The following is a 21,349-nucleotide window of genomic DNA, read 5'->3' as shown; positions in this document are numbered from 1 at the left end:
TGAAGCTCCTCCTTGTTACCCTGCCCAGTGTCAGCGTAGTCTGCTCCCATCTAAACTCCCTCAGCTGGTGCTTATTCATTCACCAGGGCTTCCTCTGCCAATCTCAGCAGCCCAAGTGATGCCAGCAGCCTCAAGTACCTCATGAGTCCAACCACTCACTGTTCAAAAATTCAAGCCTCTCAGCTCCAGCTATGGCAACTCTGTGCCATTGGTTGATTATAAAACAGTGACCAGAGGGTTTAAAAACCCCTTTGAAAATCAGGCCGCATTCTGGAGGCATTAGAGCCAATGACATCATCCGAGAGCACTATTTTCAGTACTTGCCCACACCTGGACTTGTCTTCCCAGGCAATTGAAAATCCAGCCCAGGACATTTTAATTTCACCTGAGAGGGTTAAGGAGCTGATTTTCTAGATCCTGCTGTAAGTCATCTCATAGAGGTTAAGTACTGCTATTAATCTTACTGAAATAGTAAGGTGTTAATAGCTCTCACATTTTATTGGTCAGTCCATTTGCAGAATTATTCAGTTCCAGGAGCAGATTTGAGCTAGTATAGAAGCAACCTACTAACTGGAATGAAAAATTGTGTGTAAACAAAATTTAAAAGGGGAGGAAAGTTTAAAGAAAAGTGTGACAATAAGATTGAGAAAAATCTGAATTTTACACTCCCCCCATCACCCCCACCCCAGCAGGTTCTGAGGTGGATGGGTTAGGGGAGTGTGAAATTGCATGGACAGGATTCCCCCTGGGTTTCTGCCCACCCCAACCTTTCAGCCATTTAACACTGGGGCAGGCGGGGCCTTGGACAAGAAGCCCTCCCTTGCCCCAATAAGGCACTTAAGTGGCCTTTACTTCATGGCCACTTAAGGGCCGTTTCCTGCCCAGCCTCAATTTTTAGGCTGACGGGCAGATGTCAGCTCAGGGAGGGAAGGCCAGAAATAAAGATAGTTGGTTCCCAGGCAGGAGGATTGGACAGGGTGGGGGTGCACCTCCATCAGAAGCTCCCTTCTGGCTGGAGAACCCTCCCCTTAAGTCCCAGTGGCATCCAGATCTCCCTCCCTCCCACCACCCCCCCCATCCCCCCCCCCGCCGCCAAGCCTATTGCCCAAGACTCCGATTGCCCCCCTCACAACCCTTCCAGGCGTTCTCTTCCCTCCGTGCCCCACTCTGGGACCCCTGCCACTTACATTGTCCTCCAGTTCCTAGGACTTAGTTCTTGACAGCTCCCTGCATTGCCTTTTCCAGCCACTGCAGCTCTTTGCCTGGAGGGACTAGAGAGCTGCTGGCCAATCTGATTGGATGGCAGCTCTCCAAGGTGGGTCTTTCTCCTGAGTGATGGGCAGAGTCTTATGTCAGTCAACACTTGTTAAAGCGTAACATGGCATCGGGGCTGCCTGAGTCAGCAGGGATGTGTTCCCCGCCAACTCTTTGAATCAAGCCCCCGCCATCCTGAGAATTCAGGGCCTGAAGGCCCTTTAGAAAGGGCACCTCAACCAAATACCAAACTTCCTCAAAAGGTGGTGGGATAGGGGGGGTTGACATACAACAGACAAAAGTGAAGGGAAAGGAAAGCCAAGGTGTAAACAATGATGGGATGACCCAACACTCTAACCTACGCTCGAGGGTTGCTGAAGTGGAGGCGGCAATACAGGGAATGGCTGCAAAGAGTTTTTCTTTCAGTGTTACACCGTGTACCATCCCCATAAGCATCACAGCAACAGTCAACTTGATGCCATAGCTGGTGACATTTTGGCTGTGCCAATCCTGTGGTGCATGTTGATAGCAGGTGTCCTGCCAACAGATACCAGAGTTATGCATTTGGTTCTCCGTGACCTTGACCCTTGGATTTGTTTTTTTAAACAATGTTTTTAGCAGAATGGGATCACAAAAAGCACCTCTTTACACACGTTAATTATTGGAAATATTGCTTTCCTTGAAGCTAATTCCATTCCCAAAAGTGCAGCTGAAACTCCAATTTACACACATTAATGGCGCAATTATCTGTCATTTTACGTCGCCTGTCCGACCTTACAGTTGGCGGACGGACAAATTGGCCAGGCAGACTTTGCATTTTTCAGCAAACCTCTGCCGCAGGCGGGAATGAGATTTCCGTGATGAAATAAATTATAAATAAATATCTGCGGACAGCATTTCGTTAGTTAAATTTTCAGGTGACTGATTATGATGCATAGACACCTTTTTTCAGCTTTCGAAACCTTTATTTTTGCTGTCTCAGGTCTTCAGCTCCCTGATGCAGCTGTTGGGCTGTCAGGGCTGGCCCGTGGCTGTGTCGACATCAGCGCCCAGCCTCTTCCCACCTTCACCCAGGCAGCGCTGAGCGTTTCAGTGCACCTTTCACGCTGGCTGGCTGTTAATTGGCTGGCCTGCGTGAAATCACGGTCAGGGGCCGGTGGTGGCCGGTGGTCTGTTTCCTGGCCAATCCCAGGCCTGCTGATCGCGCCCACCCACCGAGCTGAAAATTCAGGCTGAGGGGTATTTCCATCACACTTTGTGCAAGGTCAGTGGTGGAGTGTCAGGAGCTCTGAGGGAATTCAGTCATTGTTTGTTTTATTAAGTAATTTAAAGGAAATTAAAACACAGACCATTTAAACTTGCATAACAGTTAGAGCTCACATTGCACTTTAAATCACTAAGGCATGTTCAGTACCATTAAACTCATGTTTTTTCAGTCATTTACCTAATTAACCTTCCTAATTAAGTTTTAATGTATGGATACTCTTGGGATGTGGCTTTGAACTCCACGGATGATTTTGAGCATATTTAATTCCGACTTTTCTATTATTAGGTCATCCGACTCCACTGGATAATCATTATTTACCCTCAGAATCACCCTCAGCTGCAGGCAGCTTGTCTCCCTTTCATGCTATTGCCTGAATCATTCACTTCTGATTTCAGTGCAACCAGCATCCCTGAGCTGGCTGGCAGGAAAGGTTGGGGGGGGCGGGGGGTGGGGTGGGGGGCTGGTGGGTGGGGTGCGGGGAAGAGGGGGGTTGGCGGGTCGGTGGTCGTGGGAAGCAGATTTTCAACTTGAGGCCACCTACTTCCTGTCTAAGAAATGGGAGGCCTGCAGCAGAAGATCTGGCAGGCAGCTTAGACCAGTTATTTACTCTCCTGATTCCATTTTTCAGGTATGACTTTAAACTGGTGCCAGAAACTCTTCACCAAAATGGGTGGAATGTTGTTTAATTATGAAAATGGTAGAATTTCAATTTAAACTTTAAAGTGCAAACGAGATCTGTGTGTGTGTGTGTGTGTGTGTGTGTGTGTGTGTGTGTGTGTGTGTGTGTGCGCGCGCGTCTCAGTCAAACCTGGTGTGGAGTGGCCTATTCAATGGTCTGTGAAGGGAATGCTGGAGGCCGCTAGAGAATAAGTTATGGGAAATTTAGTAGGTTCATTTTGGCCTATTCCATATTCTTGTTTCCTCCCAAGTTCTACTGCCCGCCAACCCCCACACCAACCCCAACCTCCCACTCCTGTCCAAGACCTACTCTCCTCCCAGCTCCATGCAAAAGTTAGCCCATTATCCATTGGGTTAAAGCTGCAGAGCTATAGTGGAGTGCTGGCTTGGAGCCCTCAGCTTCCAGTAAAATTCAAATGGGACCCAAATCTGAAAATGGGTCAGGCCTCCTCACTGTTGGATAGATACCTAAGCAGTCGATTGCTGACTTTGTGTCTATTTTTGACCAAGGTTCAACATCTCTCCCAATATCTCTAAAATGAAGAGAGCAAAAGATGGGTTTGCCTGGGTTCAGCAATCTATTTCTTACATCAGTGGTTGTGTTCCCATGTGTCTGCTGCCTTTGTCCTTCTAGGTGATCGGGGTTATGGGTAAGGAAGGTGCTGTTGAAAGAGGCTTGGTGAGTTGTTGCAATGCATCCTGTAGATGGTACACACTGCTGCTACTGTGCATTGGTGATGGAGGGAGTGAATGTTTAAGGTGATAAATGGGGTACCAATTAAGCAGGCTGCATTCTCCTGGATGGTGTCAAACTTCGAGTGTTGTTGGAGCTGCATTCACCCAAGCAAGTGGAGAGTATTCCATCACATTCCTGACTTGTGCTGTGTAGATGGGGTACAGGCTTTGGGATGTCAAAAGGTAAGTCACTCACTGCAGAATTCCCATTCTCTGACCTGCTCCTGTAGCTACAATATTTATATGCCTGGTCCGGCCCAGTTTCTGGTCAATGGTAACCCCAGGAGGTAGACTAGCATTATCACTGCATCCTGCACTTTGAATGTCAAGGGGAGATGGTTATATTCTCTTTTGTTGGAGAAGGTCATTGCCTGGCTCTTGTGTGGCACGAATGTTACTTGCTACTTATCAGCCCAAACCTGAATGTGCCACTTCTGCATGTGGACATAGACTGCTTCAGTGTCTGAGGAGATGCAAATGGTGCTGTACAATGTGCAAACATCAACAAATATCCCACTTCTGACCTTATTAGAGGAAAGGTCTATAAAGGAAGCAGCTGAAGAAGGTTGGGACACCTGAGGAACTCCCACAGTGATATCCTGGGCTTGAGATGATTGGCCTTCAACAACCACAACTAATCTTCCTTTGTGCTAGGTATGACTCCAACCAGCGGAGAGCTTTCCCCCTGATTCCTATTGACTTCCAATTTGCTAGGGCTCCTTGATGCCACATTCAGTCAAATTCTGTCTTGATGTCAAAGGTAGTCACTTGCACCTCACCTCTTCAGTTCAGCTCTTTCATCCATGTTTGTACCAAGGCTGCAATGAAATCAGGAGCCGAGTGGCCCTGGCAGAAATCAAACAGAGCATCAGTCAGCAGGCTGTGTTAAATGGATCCAAGCCAGATGTTGAATTACAAAAGACACAGATCTTTCTATGTTGGCAGGTTTATTCACAGGATGCAGCATTACAGATCATTGTCTCCTAGCTACTAACCCAATGTCCCAACTGACACTCTTCTGTATAAATAAATAAAAACTAATTAACTACTTGTAAGTGCATTTTTAAAAAAATACTTTCAGAAGAAACTTATCAAGTTAAACCAAAATATGATGTTCAGGGCTAATGATGCACTCCAGCCCCTGTGACACCCACCAGTTGCTGGTGGAAAGCTTCAAGCATATTTGTCGACTGTGTGCTCTCTCTCCAGAGACATGCAGGTGTGAATGGAGCCTTGGAAGAAGGGCAGACAGTCAGGCCGAATGACCCCGTCAACTGCCCACTGCCTGGGCCTGCAAAAGGCCACCTTGGCCAGGCCCAGGAGCAGAGCAGGCTAAATAAGAGGTCATCTGCCCTTCCCACCGTCCTTTGCACCGGGTGACCATGATCAGGAGTGTGGGGCGGAAGTGCAGCCAAACCTTGAGAAGCAGCGCCTTAAAATAACCAAAATGGGGCTGCAACCTCACAATCTGTGGGGAGGTGGTGGCGTAGTGGTACTGTAACTGGACTAGTAATCTAGAGGCCTAGGCTAATGCTCTAGGGACATGGATTCAAATCCCAGCACAGCAGGTGGTGGAATTTAAATTTAATTAATAAATCTGAAATTAAACACTCAGTTAAAGTGACAATGAAACCATTGTCGATTGTAGAACCCTTTCTGGTTCACTAATGCCCGCGAGGGAAGGAAACCTGCTGCCCAGGCCAACAGCAATATGTTTGACTCTGAAATGGCCTAGCAAGTCACTCAGTTGTTACAAAGCTGGAAAAAAAGGAACGAAACTGGACAAAGCACCCGGCATGACAATGACACATCCAGCCCTGTCAACCTTGTAAAGTCCTCCTTACTAACCTCTGGGGGGCCAGTGCCAAAATTGGGAGAGCTGTCTCACAGACTAGTCAAGTAACAGCCTGACAGTCATCCTCATATATCATACCTTACAGACAATGTCCCAGACACCACCATCACCATCCCTCAGTATATCCTGCCCCGCTGACAGGACAAACCCAGCAGAGGTGGCGGCACAGTAGTAACCAGTCAGGAGGGAGTAGTCCTGGGAGTCCTCAACATTGATTCTGGATGCTATGAAGTCTCATGGCATTAGGTCAAACATGGGCAAGGAAGCCTTCTGCTCGTTATCACGTACTGCCCTCCCTCAGCTGATATATCAGTACTCCTCCATGTTGAACACTACTTAGAAAAAGCACCGAGAGTGGCAAGAGCACAGAATGTAATCTTGGTGGGAGACATTAATGTCCATTACCAAGAGTGGCTCGGTAGCACCACTACAGACTGAGTAGGCCAAATCCTCAATGACATAGCTACTCGGACTGGGTCTGTGGCAGGTGGCGAGGGAACCAACATGAGGGAAAAACATACTTGACCTTGTCCTCACCAATCTACCTGTTGCTGATGCATCTCTCAATGATGGTATCAGTAGGAGTAACCACTGCATAGCCCTTGTGGAGACCATGTCCCATCTTCACATTGTGGATACCCTCCATTGTGTTGTGTACCACTGCACTAAATTGAATAGCTTTTGAAAAGATCTAGCAAAGCAAATCTGGGCATCGATGAGATGCTGTGGGCCTTTAGCAGCAGCAGAGCTGTATACAACCACAATCTGTCACCTCATGGCCCAGCATATCCCCTACTCTATCATTAACATCAAGCCAGGGGATCAACCATGGTTCAATGAAGAGTGCAGGAGGGCATGCCAGGAGCAGCACCAGGCATACCTAAAAATAAGATGTCAACCTGGTGAAGCTACAACACAGGGTATTTACATACCAAACAACATAAGCAGTACCCCATAGACAGAGCTTAGCGACCGCACAACCAGTGGATGAAATCGGAACTCTGCATACTGCCACATCCAGTCGTGAATGGTGGTAGACAATCGAACAACTATCTAGAGGATGTGGCTCCACAAATATCCCCATCTTCAATGATGGGAGAGCCCAGCACATCAGTGTGCAGAAGATAAGGCTAAAGCATTGGCAACAATCTTCAGCCAGAATTGCAGACTGGATGATCCATCTCAGCCTCCTCAAGTGCCCAGCATCACAGCTGCCAGTCTTTGGACAATTCAATTCACTCCAAGTGATATCAAGCAATGTACAAACATACAAGCATATAAATTAGGACTAGGCCATTCAGCCCATCGAGTCTGCTCCACCATTCAATAATCTCATGTCTGATCGGATTGTGGCCTCAACCTCACATTCTGCCTACCCCCCAATAACTTCTGGCCAGAATGTTATGGTCCGTTGTTGTGGGAATGGGGCCGTAAAATGCACAAGTCATTCTAAACTCCATTGACATCAGCAGGACCATAAAAACCTGTTGTTGTAAAATTCCACCCTATGATTCCCTTGTTGGTCAAGAAACTATCTATCTCTGTCTTAAAAATATTCAATGATCCTGCCTCCATCGGTCTCTGGTGAATAGAGTTCCAAAGATTCATGACCATCTGAGAAAGAATTTCATCTCATCTCCATCCTAAATAGGAAACCCCTTATTTTTAAATTATTTCCCCTGGTTCTAGCCTCTCCCACAAGGGGAAACACTCTTTCAGCATTCACCGTCAAGTCCCCTCAGGATCTTATATGTTTCAGATAAAAAACAAAAAAACTGCGGATGCTGGAAATCCAAAAGAAAAACAGAATTACCTGGAAAAACTCAACAGGTCTGGCAGCATCAGCAGAGAAGAAAAGAGTTGATGTTTCGAGTCCTCATGACCCTTCAACAGAACTGAGTGAATCCAAGGAAGGGGTGAAATATAAGCTGGTTTAAGGTGTGTGGGGGGGGCGGGTTTGGATGGGTGGGGGGAGAGAAGTGGAGGGGGTTGGTGTGGTTGTAGGGACAAACCTCCCCCACACACCTTAAACCAGCTTATATTTCACCCCTTCCTTGGATTCACTCAGTTCTGTTGAAGGGTCATGAGGACTCGAAACGTCAACTCTTTTCTTCTCCGCCGATGCTGCCAGACCTGCTGAGTTTTTCCAGGTAATTCTGTTTTTGTCTTATATGTTTCAGTTAGATCACCTCATTTTCCTGAACTCAAATGATTACAGGCCTAGCCTATCCAACCTTTCCTTATAAAATGACCTCCCACCCTGCAACCTCGGTATCGAGTCAACCTATTCTGAACTACTAACACGTTTAGATCCTTTTGTGGTAAAGTGGAGTGCCATGTACCTTTAAGAAAATGCAAATAGACTAACCGTGAGACAGTACTGACCACTGTACAGTGCAGGATACTGTAAGTCCAGAGCTGGAGGTGGTTGTGGAAGCATACAAGGATTAGGTGCTCAGCCCTCTGTTGCAATAAACAATCACAGTTTGTTTTTAAGTCGATCTCTCTCCGTTATTGATAGTGAGCATCAACTAACAAGTGTACATGAAGGCGTGCAATTCGAGCTTACCTGATTAGTGAGCTCATAGGCACAAGACATAAAACCTTTCTTAAACAAGGAGACCTAATCTGCACACACTTCTCTAGGGGTAGAAATTTGTTCTGAGCAGATGGGTGCATGCACGACCCACTCGAGTGTAAAATGACATCAGGTGAGGGTCCCGATGTCTTCATGCACTGGCTCTATATTTCAGTTAGCAGGCACCTTACGATTGGCGGGCAGGTGAAACGGCCAAGTGGCCTTTGGATATTTTTTTTAGGAAACCTCAACCACGGGCAGCATGAGATTTCCAACAGCAATTAAAAATTAAATAAAAAATTTTAAACTTCATTTATAACATGTCCCTGCTCATGTGACAGTCACACGAGGGGACAAGGAGTTTTATTTCTGATTTTTTAAATCTTCAGCTCCCTGAGGCATCTCTAAGCCTCAAGGAGCTTTCATTGGGCGCACCCGCACCCGCCCCCCACCCCCTGACCCTACCCCGGCAGACTGAGCCCTGCAACATGTGCTTCACACTGTCTGGCTGTTAATTGGCCAGCCAGCATGAAATCAATGTCGGGCTCCAATCACAGGCAGTGGTTGGCTTCGCGACCACCCGACAAGGTAAAAATCTTGGCCTAGATGTGGTCTCACCAACGTCCTCTCCAACAGGAATAAAACATCCCTACTTTTATATTCCATTCCCCTTGCAACAAACAACCTTCCATTTGCCTTCCTAATCACTTGCTGTACCTGCGTACTAACTTTTCCTGACTCATGTGCCAGGAACCCAGGTCCCTCTGTACCTCAGTTCTGCAATCCCTCCATTTAAATAATATGCTGCTTTTCTATTCTTCTTGCCAAAGTGGACAAGTTCATATTTTCCCAAATGACTGAAGGCACTGGATACTGCAAAAGCAATGGGCCCTGACAACATTCCGGCAATAGTACTGAAGACTTGCTTCAGAACTAGCTACACCCCTAACCAAGCTACTCTAGTACAGCTGCAACACAGACACTTACCCAACAATGTGGAAAAAACAGGACAAATGCAACCCAACCAAATCAGGCTACTTTCAATCATCAGCAAAGTAAAGGAAGGGATCGTCAATCCTATCAATCAGCACTTACTCAGAAATAACCTGCTCATTGACACTCAGCTCTGGCCCAGGTAGAACCTCTCAGCTCCTGACCTTATTACAGCCTTGGTATAAACATGAACAAAAGAGATTAACTCCAGAGGTGAGGTGAGAGTGACTGCCCTTGACATCAAGGCAGCATTTGATCGAGTGTGACATCAAGGATCCCTAGCAAAACTGGAATCAATGGGAATCAGAGGGAAAAAACTCTCCACTGGTTAGAATCAAACTGAGCCCAAAGGAAGATGGTTGTGGTTGTTGACAGTGAATCATCTCCGTCCTGGGACATCACTACAGGAGTTCCTCAGGGTAGTGTCCTCAGCCCAACCATCTTCAGCTGCTTCATCAATGACCCCCCTTCCATCATAAAGGTCAGAAGTGGGGATGTTCACTGATGACTGTACAATGTTCAGCACCATTCCTCAAATACCAAAACAGTCCTTGCTGCATTTGGCCATGACCTGGACAACATTCAGGTTTAGGCTGATAAGTGGCAAGTAGCATTTGCACCACACAAATGCCAGGCAATGACCATCTCCAACAAGAGAATCCAACCATCTCCCCTTGGCATTCAATGGCACTACTATCACTGAATCCCCCACTATCAACATCCGGGGAGGGTGTCTTGGGTTACCATTGACCAGAAACTGAACTGGACCAGCCATATAAATACTGTGGCTACATGAACAGGTCAGAGAGTGGGAATCTTGCTGCAAGCAACTTACCTCCTGACTCCCCAAAGCACCATCTACAAGGCACATGTCAGGAGTGAATGGAATACTCTCCACTAGCCTGGATAAGTGCAGTTCCCCCAACACTCAAATTCAACACCATCCAGGAAAAGCAGCCTGCTTGATAGTCACCTCATCCACTATTTTCAATATTCACTGACACACAGTAGCAGCAATGTGTGCCATCTACAAGATGCACAGCAGCAACTCACCAAGACTCCTTCAACAGCATCTTCCAAACCTGTGATCTCTACCACCTAGAGGAACAAGGGCAGCAGATGCATGAGACCACCACAACCTGCAGGTTCCCCTCCAAGTCACTCACCATCCTGACTTGGAAACATATCGCCGTTCCTTCACTGTCTCTGGGTCAAAATCCTGGAACTCCCTTCCTAACAGCACTGTGGGTGTACCCACACACCATGGACTACAATGGCTCAAGACGACGGCTCACCACCACTTTCTCAAGGGCAATTAGGGACGGACAATAAATGCTGCCCTAGCCAGCGAGGCCCACATCCCATGAAAGAATAAAAACAAATATCAAAAAATGTTTGAAGCCATGGGAAATGTTACATTTCAAGAAATGGAATTTTGAAGTTGTAGAGAAGCATTGGAATTATCTTGGGGAAATACGTTGTAAAGATTTTCTTCAAGTGACTGCAGCACAAATCATCGCCATGAGTGGCATAGGTTAACAAAGCCTGTAAAATAACAAACAAAGCATTGGGTTTATCTCTGGGTGGATTTAATTGGAAAGAATTGATGTTATATAGAACTTTGATTTAACCAGACTTGAAGAATTTTGAATCATTCTGGCGTTCACATTATAAAATAGACATAGACACACTGAAGTCGGTTCAAATATGTTTTATTGGAATGAAATCAGAACTGAGATTTTACCTGTCCAGAAAGATTGAACAGGCTGGCGCTCTTTTCACTTAAAAATGATGAATGGGGGTGGGGGGGTGATCTGATTGAGATCTTCAAAATTATGAAAGGATCTGAGAGATTAAGACGAAGAGCCATTAAGAAAGAAAGTCACTAATAAATCCAATAGGAATTCAGGAAAACCTGTTTGCCCAGGGAGTGGTTAAGAATGTGGAACTTGCTACCATATGAATAAGTGAGGTGACTAGTATAGATGCTAGTAATGAGCAGCTAGATATGCAAAAATGGAGAAAGGAATAGAAGGATATGTACATGAGATTAGATGAAGGGTGGGAGGAGGCTGTTGTGGTGCATAAACACCAGCATGGATCTTTTGAGCCAAATGGCCTGTTTCTGTGCTGAAAATACTTTGTAACATTGTGAGCTGGACTTAACACTCCCGCTGGTGGATTTGAAGGCATGTAATATCCAATGGCAACCATGCCCACTGTATGCCCACCCGACCCTGCCCCTCTGCCATTATCTCAAGACGGGGGAGCCATAGGGCAGCCCACCTCCCCTTGGACCAATTGGGACCTTTAAGTGACCAATGAACACTTGAGGTCCTCGTCCCATTGCTGCAGGTATTTTACTATCACGGAGGAAGGCCCAGGCCTTGTGGGAAGGCCGGTAATGTTAGCTGCACATAGACTTGTGTTGGGCAAGGGAGAGGAGCCCCCAAAAATCACTCTCCCCATTGGCTTTTCAAACCAGTCCCCCCCCCCAATACTCCTCACCCTTCTCACTGGGGCCCTTGCTGTGGCCAGTCAGCCTGGACCCAGCGAGACTCCAGACTTACCTGAGTCCAGGCTCCTCTTTGACAGGCCTGGCTGTAACTGAGCAGTGGCCACCGCTCCAGGTGGTTTGATGGTCTACCAGCTCTGAGGCAGGTCCTCATCCCCCACATAGGGTTGGAAGTCCTACCACTTAACACTGCTTACAACATTAAATGGCTGTGGGGCAGCTGTCAGGACCATGGGCAGGTTCCTCCAGCCCTGTAATTCTTTGTAGTGGACAACTTAGCAGTCATTTAGGAACGATCAAACTGTTGCTCTTGGTGCTGTGTTATCTAAATGATAAAGTTTAGAGTCTTTTCCCTGAACCCTCTTAGGTCACAATGCTAGGATGTTAGCACTCAACTCTGAGTCAGAAGGATGTGGACTCCACTTGCACCCCAGAGACTTGAGCACAAAATCAGGGCTGACTCTCAGTGCAGCACATACTCAGCAATACACCTGTCTCAGGGGGTGTCATTCAGATGTGACTTTAAATGGAGGCCCCATTTGTCCTCTGGTGGAAATCAAAATAGTGCTGTGGGATTTTTAAAGAAGAGCAGGGGAATTATTCCAGTGTCCTGACCATTATTTACCCTTCCACCAGAAGCACTGAACAGGTTACCTGAATATTATCACATTTCTTTTTTTTTTTGGGACCCTGCTGTGTGTTCCAGTCGGGCTGCCTTGTTTTCTTTGTTATAACAGTGACTACGTTCAGAAAATACTTCACTGACTGTTAGGTGTTTTGGGATATCCTGAGCTCATGAAAAGCACTATATAAATGCAAGCCTTTTCTCCTTTCACAGTGACACAGTGACTGACATTGAGAGAGTTTGGTGTAGGAGAGAAAATCTCCAGAATCTTTGAGAACACTGTTCTGCTGAAATTTATTAGGATGTTTCTAGAAATAGGCATACTGATCTTGAGGCCTTTACTTTAGTGCACACTGAATGCTAACTTCAGTTTCTGCTGAGTATGGGATTTCTTCAGTCTTACCAGCAGAAATCTGACCAATGGGACTCATCTACACTATCAATCATTTTGCACTTCTCAGGTGGTTTGATGGTCACTTAATTATTAAAAGTAATAGCCAAGAATCCTGCTTAAGTTACCAAGAAATAAATTAAGCAGAGCTTTGAAATTGCACTGCTTAATTAACAACACTGTTCATCTAAGAGATAATTTTATTGTCTCAGATATTAGACTGAGAATTTACTCCTATGGGTAATCAACTTACCTTTTTTTAAATCAGCAGCAAAGATTAAACTTACAAACTGTTTACAAACAACTTGTTAAGATTGTCTTAAAACAGCGGGACAACAATGCAATAACATTTGTAAACTACGGGCAGGTGTCACATAGTCAGGAATACGTCAAATCAGAATCATGAACTCTCTTTTCAGGATAGATTTTTAACTTAGAACTTGCTTGCCACCTGGTTGTAGTGATTGTAGGTATAAGCTTTCCTACTGCCTTTAAGGGTCATGTGATTGTACTGACAAATGAGGCCTAAGCATGGATAATCCAAAGGGCAGAGTTTTCTAGCCATGGACTTGGTTCAAGTATATAGCTTATAAAAGAGCTCTAATAAAATTCTGTTTCAAGTAAGAAACCTGTCCGGTACATCATGTTCATTATATTTGGCGATAAGTGTAAAATCGCTCCACGCTGAACATCGTCTTGTGAATGAGAGTACATCAATTCTTAAAGAAAGATAGTAAAGTATACTTACCAGTCATGCCACTCTTCAGCAGAATTGACCCTTAAGATCTGTCCCTAGAAGGCTGGAGCCAGTATGCTAGGTTTTTATTTCACGGCAAATTAAATATAAACATGGAAGAAGCAGAAAGCAATTCTTTTGAGCGTTGGTGGTAGCAAGACATATAACCTCATCCGCAGTCTGATGGCCCCAAACACACCCAATTCTAAGTCATATAAAGGAGCTGGTAGACCTTGTGAAGACACATTTTCAGCCAAAGTCATCAGCAATTATGCAGAGGTATAAGATTAACACCAGGGTAAGAGCCCCGGCAGAGTCCATTGCAACTTACATAGCAAAGTTGAGGGAGTTTACTGAGCACTGCAACTTCAGAGACATGCTCATTGACATGTTGCGTGACCGGTTAGTTTGTGGTGTTCATGATAATGCCATTCATTAAGTTCCAATAGCTGTTTAGAATTGCAGACCAAAACCAAGGCAGACTCCTTCAGAGATTTATTGCTCATCATAAAACTCTTCACAGACAGCACTAGTCTCAGCTGTTATCCCTTTTTATACATCCAAATGAGTACTTAGTTAAATAACCTAATTATTAGCAATTGAACTGCTTTAACTGTTTCCTTCCCAAACAGATTCCCCTCTTCTGAAAAAGAAAGTAATCCTGAGTTTATATAATCACACAAAAAAGTGGTAATAACAAACATCAATATATATTTTTCATTCAATAAATTGACCTTATTCCCCTCCTTAAAAAAACACGTATAAATATGACCACAAAAAAGTAGTATTTTTTCTTAAAGAGAAAGTCATCCCATTTTGAGGATCTCTAGTAATTTCCTGGAGCTCGCTCCTCTTTTGGTAAAGCAGTCAGATATTGCTAGCTGCTATCAATCCATTTGATCTTGGCAATCTCCTTATTCTCAAGTATCTGTTTAAAGCTTGCAATGTCAATTTACTAACTTTTCTCATTAACACACTTTGTAGAATGAACATCTTCCCCAAGTGACTTGTTGTTTATAAGACACTCGATAGGTATCATTCCTGAATACCCTTTTTCAGTTAAAACTTCTGCCAGTATCTTTGATATAAAGAATGCCATATCTACCACCTCAACAAGGTTTTGTTTGCTGGAATGATCTCTTCAACCTTGGGATTGTTCATTTTAGTGCTCAATTCCCAAATGTCAAAACTGACCTCCAACTGAGTTGCCCAATCAGACTTCTGAGTTTCTCTTCTGCTGTTTCAGAAGCCACTATCTTTCTGGGAGGCCCTAACTGCAATGAGATTGATGTTCTCTAAATAGGATTGCTGACGTAAACGGACATGTGATCCGCTCTGTCTGACTTCCAATTTATAATTCCGTTCTGAGCCCTTTAACAACTGTTTCAAATTCGCTACTACCACCCCACAAAAAATCATCTACATGCATCATAAAGATGCCTGCAAGTTTCCCTCCATGGTGCCAATAAAACATTGCCGGGTCTGCTTCCAACTGAAGACAGCCCAACTTTAACAAAACTGACCTCACTGAGAAATACCAAACCCTGGAGGCATCATTTAAACCGTACACACAGTTATTTCGCTTGCAAAGAGTCCCTTCTGCATTTGGCATCTCTTTTGGTGAACAGAGAAAAACATCCCTTTGAAGTTGGTCACCCTGCAAAATAAAAGCAGATTTAATATCAATGGACTTAAATTCCCAAGCATTTGTAGCTAATAAAGCCAAAACGATCTTCAGCATCGACTCTCATGTCCCAGTCACCTAATTTTTCTTCAAACCCTCGTGCCAATAGCTTGGCTTCAGCTTTATAAGTCACATCGGGAAGCATCTTTTCCATGTATATCCATCTATGAGACAGAGCTGGTTGTCCCCTTTCTGACACCTGTGTGTATACCCCAAATTCTTTCCAACTATGTAGTTCTTGCTCTTTGGCATCCTTTATTAATTTATCGTCTAATTTGTTTGAAGCTACTAAGACTTCTCGATCACATAGGTTTCTGCTCCTTGTAGATTACTGGTCTGTGCCATATTCCTTGACCTTAAGATATGCCCTCCATCACGCTCCAAACTGTTACTGTTTGATTTCCCTCTCCCATTTATAGATGTTCCTTTAGCCATTTGTGATCCCTTCCTAGAGGCATGTTCCCTCCCAGGCCCACTGTCTAAACTGATGCTGCATTTCCATGCCTTCCATTTTTGTACTTCATGATCCCAATCCATAGGCTTAATCTCCTGTCCTTTATCTTGTACATTTAACCAGTGCTTATGTTTTCCAGTAGCCTTCCCTGCTCTATCTACAGTCGTCACATCCCACCATTGACTGGCCCCTTCTGGCAAGTACATAACTTTAGTGCCAGCTTTTAGCAGTTGTCCTCTGGGACAAAGAACCTCATCTTGTTCATCTGAATTACTGTGTCCATTTTCACATGGCCTGTCAACTTCAGCTACCTGGTCTTCACAATCATGCAACGTTTGGGTATGAGAAATACATGGTTCCTCGTTCCTTCCAACAACACTGTGAACCTGCAAATTTGTAGCCTGCATCAACTAACCTTGATGAGTCTACATGAATAGTCTGGTTCCCATGCAGTAAAATGACTGTTTTACCATCTTAAAAACAGAATTACCTGGAAAAACTCAGCAGGTCTGGCAGCATCGGCGGAGAAGAAAAGAGTTGATGTTTTGAGTCCTCATGATCCTTCAACAGAAGTCTGTTCTGTGGAAGGGTCATGAGGACTCGAAACTTCAACTCTTTTCTTCTCCGCCGATGCTGCCAGACCTGCTGAGTTTTTCCAGGTAATTCTGTTTTTGTTTTGGATTTCCAGCATCCGCAGTTTTTTGTTTTTATCTCTGTGTTTTACCATCTTTACCTATAATCTTTCCTGGGCCTTTCCATTCATTAAGTCCTTCCCTTTTATAGTACACCATGTCACCCTGATTGAAAATAGTTTCCGATAGATGTTATTGTGTCTTAGAGCTCGCTGAATTCTTTCTGAAACTTCAGCTTTAAGGAACGCTCTTCTACCCACGTGTAGTGCATTTAAATGCTCAGAAAAGGTAGAGTTAATTGTAGTTCCCTCCCAAGCTGGGGGGTGATCACTCAGGACTGAAGTAATTTTTGGGTTTCTACTAAAAAAACACACCTGATATGGATTATAGCCCCCAATCATCTGCAGTGAATTCTTGGCAAGGACAGCCTATGCTAGAGCTGATGTTAATTTACAGCTCGGTCTATCCGCCAATGTTTTATGAAGCATCTCATCTATCACCACGTGATTCCTTTCACACATTCCATTACTGAAGGGGCTTTCAGCTGCAGTATTCATAACTAATATATTCATGTTTTCGCAGACATCCCAGAACTCACCGTCACTAAACTCCCCCTACCTCAAAATATCTATGAGGAATTTCGCTGGTGGTCCCAATCTGATCCCTACTGATTTCTCCATTACCTGATCCACAATTATTCTCTTCTCTTTATATGATTGTCAACTGGCTAAACCTTGTAGCCAAATCTGCGAAATGTAAAAAAAAAAATTTTCTTTATCCCACACCTTTGGATCCATCACCACAACTGCATTGAAATCCCTCGCTAAAGGTAGACTCACTATTAGCTGTGATGGGGTCCTTCCGTATTTCTTATATCTCACACCTATCATCTCTATAAGTTTAGTGTACTCTCCAACCCTTATTCCTGCATCACTGGGCAAAATGTTTAATCTTTGCGAAGAAGGGGGGGCAAACTGCAAACTAACCTCAATTTGCTTTTTGTCTTCCAAACTCCTATTCACTGATGCTAATAACTTCTTTAATCTCCTTTGTAGAAAAGTTTTATTAAATGAATACAGTAGTGTCCAAATTGTATAAATTGTAAATCCATAGGTTTTCCAACACAATGTCCTTGTCATTTTCCATGTCCAGCTTCAGTTGCGCTTTCTTCATCGATGCTCTGCTCAACAGTAATGGTATTTTTCTAGACACTACATCTGTGCTCATGAAATATTGACTCCAGCTATCTTACAGGGAATCACTACCCTTTTTAAAGATTTTAGGATATTATCATCTTCAAATCAGAAACTGGTGGAACTTTCAAATTCTTTAACCTTATCCCAGTCTTTGTTATTTAAGGAGTCCAGGTAGCATTTTAACCAGTCTGTCCCAGAGACTGTAAATGTGCATCCGCTATCTAGCACCACACAGTTAAAGGGCTCTGCCACCAAGACATTTATCACTGGGCTGAAACTGTTTGTAACTAATACAATGCCCTATCTATGGTCAATTTCTCCATCTTCTTCTGAGTTTTCTGTTCCATGTTTAATTTCAAACACCTTATATTGTTTAGGACATTTCATTGCATAATGGTATTTTAAATTACATCTAAAACACCGATTGACCACACCCTGGTCATTGCTGTGGTTCATTCTTTTGTCGTAAATCCCTAATTCTTTTCTCCTGCCAGAATTGTCCAAGGTGTTTCTGTCCCCATTGTTTCTAGTAACAAGTCTCCTATCATACAGACACCTGTGTCCTGTTTCTAGATGATCTTGCCATCTCGATAACATTGTATCCTCCATCTTCTGTCTTATCGCCAAATGGCTCATTAGTGCTATGGACGTTGCCGGAAAGGAATGTTTTCAGAGGATTTTTTTTTTGAAAGACCTCCTGACATGTGTGTGTCTTTCTACAAACTTCACTCCTATTAGAACTAGAAGCCTGTCCGTATTCGATACTTTGACACCGTCTAGTAACTTGAAACCTAGCACCAATTGGGCAATTTCTAGTTGGAACTTTTGCAATCTTGAATATAGTCTACTGAATTCCATTATGTAATCGTCAATGGAACTTTCTTCCAACTTTCTAAATTTGTCAAAATCAGACTATGCTTCATAATCACTTAAATTATCTTTTTAATCGATCTCATACATAAAATCTAATAAAGTTTACAAACCTTCATCTGTGTCCAAATACTCAGGCTCCAACTCCAAAAATACTTTGCATCTCATTTTGCTTTCATATGGCAGCAAAAGTGCCAAAGCCATTCCCGGTTTTTCCTTTGGCAAGAACGTAACCCGCGTCCACATGGTTACTTCATTTTTCCATTAGTCATATGGCTGACACTCAGAAAACATCAGTCAGTAATCATTCCCCAGTACTCTACATTTTGAATCAGGAATTTTTTTTGGATGGCTTGAAACCACTCTGCTATTCAAGTTAACCCCAAATATAGTCTTTTGTCCAAAGAAAGCTTAGTGTCCAATATTCTTATTTACAAGCAGGAACCATTTTCTTCTACCATTATTAAGTTCCAATAGTTGTTTAGAAACAAAGATCAAAACCAAGACAGAGTTTCATGGCTTGTCATAAAACTCTCCAAAGACATCACTAGGCTCAGCTGTTATCCCTTATATACAGTCAAATGGGTACTTAGCTAAACAACCTAATAATTAGCAATTGAACCTCTTTAATTGTTTCCTTCCCTAACATTAAGCACCATTTACTTGCAGAAGTTAGCATTGATTTGAAGTACTTGCCATGGAGTGCTGCGAGGGACTGGCAGGCTTTACAGAATGTGCAGCATGGGACGGGGACCTATCACTGGGCATGGAGCAAAAACCAGAGAGACAGCAGAGAAATGGGAGACAGTCTCTGCTGCTCTAGAAACAAAAGGGCCTAGTGGAAACATTTCAGCAGCAACTCCGAAGTTAATCTGTTACAGATGTAATGGTGACCACATACCAGACACCTGCAGATTCAAGGAGCTAGAATGCCATTACTGCAACAAGAAAGGGCATGTAATAAAGCCATGCAGGGTGAAATCAAGACAGCCCACCTGACGGCAGACCAAGATGACTGAGGTGCATAATATAACAGAACCAGAAGCTGTTCATATTGATATCTATTCCCTTTACAATGTCAAAGCTGTATAAACTGAACCAATAACCGTCACCCTTCAAGTGAATGGGAAGACCCTAGTCGTGGAGGTAGACATGGGAGCCTCAATCATAGTGGTGGGAGAACACACATTTATATACCTAAGTGAAGGCCACTTAATCTAGGGCAAACCGATGCTCAAATGAAGACATACACTGGAGAGTCAATACAGGTAAAGGACATCACCACAGTACCTGTGTCTTATTGGCAACAGACAGCCCAGCTTCTTGTGACCATAGTGACGGCTGAAGGACCTTGTCTTCTAGGCCGCAGCTGGTTACAAAAAATTAAGCTCAACTGGTCTGAAATATTTCAAGTGAGAACAGAAAGCGTTCCTGAGTTGACAAGGGAATACGACAGCGTATTTTAGAATGAGTTAGAAAAGCCAAAGGACCTTTAGAGGATGCAATGATCCCTCAGGTCAGAGTTGATTCCACTGGAAAAAATCCTTAAGAGAAACAAAAGGAATTTGGCACCACTCTGAACAAGCTGAGTAAACAGTTGGCAGAGAAGACTCAACAATGTTCAATGTTCCATGAAGAAGCCAAAAGATACAAGAAAAGAAGAGCTGAAGAAAGAGGTGACTGAAACAAAAGAGGGATTAGAAGGAAAAGTTATGGAACTTTCCAAGATTTAAGTGGGTAGTGAAGCCATGCGTAGCTCAACCACTGAAATGAACCAAGTTAAAATTTCACCAGACGGAAAATGGCCGACTGTGAAATCAAAATGTAGGACAATATAAGACTCTGCAGCAAACAGGAGAAGAAAAGACAGAAATCAAATCACATCCAGCTATGTCTCCAGAACCCTCTCTGCAGCCAAGAAGGGTTATTCCCAACTGGAAAGGGAAGGTTTATCAGTGACATTTGGAGTGAAGAAATTCCAGCTGTATTTACATGGATGACATTTCACCATAGTGTCGGACCATAATCCATTAATGGGCTTATTTAGTGAGGATAAGGCCATTTCGTCAATAGCCTCAGCAAGGATAAAGCACTGGCTTTGGATTTATCAGCATATGAATACACCTTTATGCACCATCCTGGTGTGCATATTGCAAATGCATATGCACTCAGTCATCTTCCATTACCAGATAGCATTGTACATGTTCCAGTACCACAAATGGTTGTGCTTGTGCTGAATTTCTTGGACTCTTTGCCATTGTGTGTGAAGCAAATAAGGAATTGGACAAATAGGGATCCAACTTTGTCAAAAGTCTGAGGCCAGGTATTGCAAGGATGGTCCAATTCACCAGTGAATGAAGAGATAAGACTATTCCATGCCTGTAAAACAGAGTTAAGTTGCTGAGATGGAATCTTGTTGTTGGGACCAAGAGTCATCTTCCCTTCACAAGGAAGAAAACCACTCTTGAGAGGGATTCACAGTGCACATCCAGGCATATCGAAGATGAAGATGCTTATGTGAAGCAACGTCTGGTGGCCAGGCATTGATAGTGACATTGAAAGCATAGTCAAGCACTGTCTCCAGTGTCAGCAACAACAGAAGTTGCCCTTTTAGCTCCACTGCATCAATGAGAGCGGCCTGGTCCACTCTGCGTTAGACTACATATAAATTATGTAGGTCTATTTTTAGGCACCATGTTTTTATTGATCATTGATGCTCATTCTAAGTGGATGGATATGTATGAAGTTAGATGACCAACATCATGTGTTACTATTGAAAAGCTGCGCCAATGTTTTTGTATACGCAGCCTACTGGAAGTCATTGTTTCGGATAATGGTACTGTCTTTACTAGGGCAGAGTTTCAGAGATTCATGAGTTTAAATGGA

The sequence above is a fragment of the Carcharodon carcharias genome, chromosome 4, assembly GCF_017639515.1.
Source record: "Carcharodon carcharias isolate sCarCar2 chromosome 4, sCarCar2.pri, whole genome shotgun sequence".
In the NCBI taxonomy this organism is placed as follows: Eukaryota; Metazoa; Chordata; class Chondrichthyes; order Lamniformes; family Lamnidae; genus Carcharodon; species Carcharodon carcharias.
The sequence above is the reverse complement of the archived record's forward strand: the minus strand, read 5'-3'. Positions refer to the sequence as shown.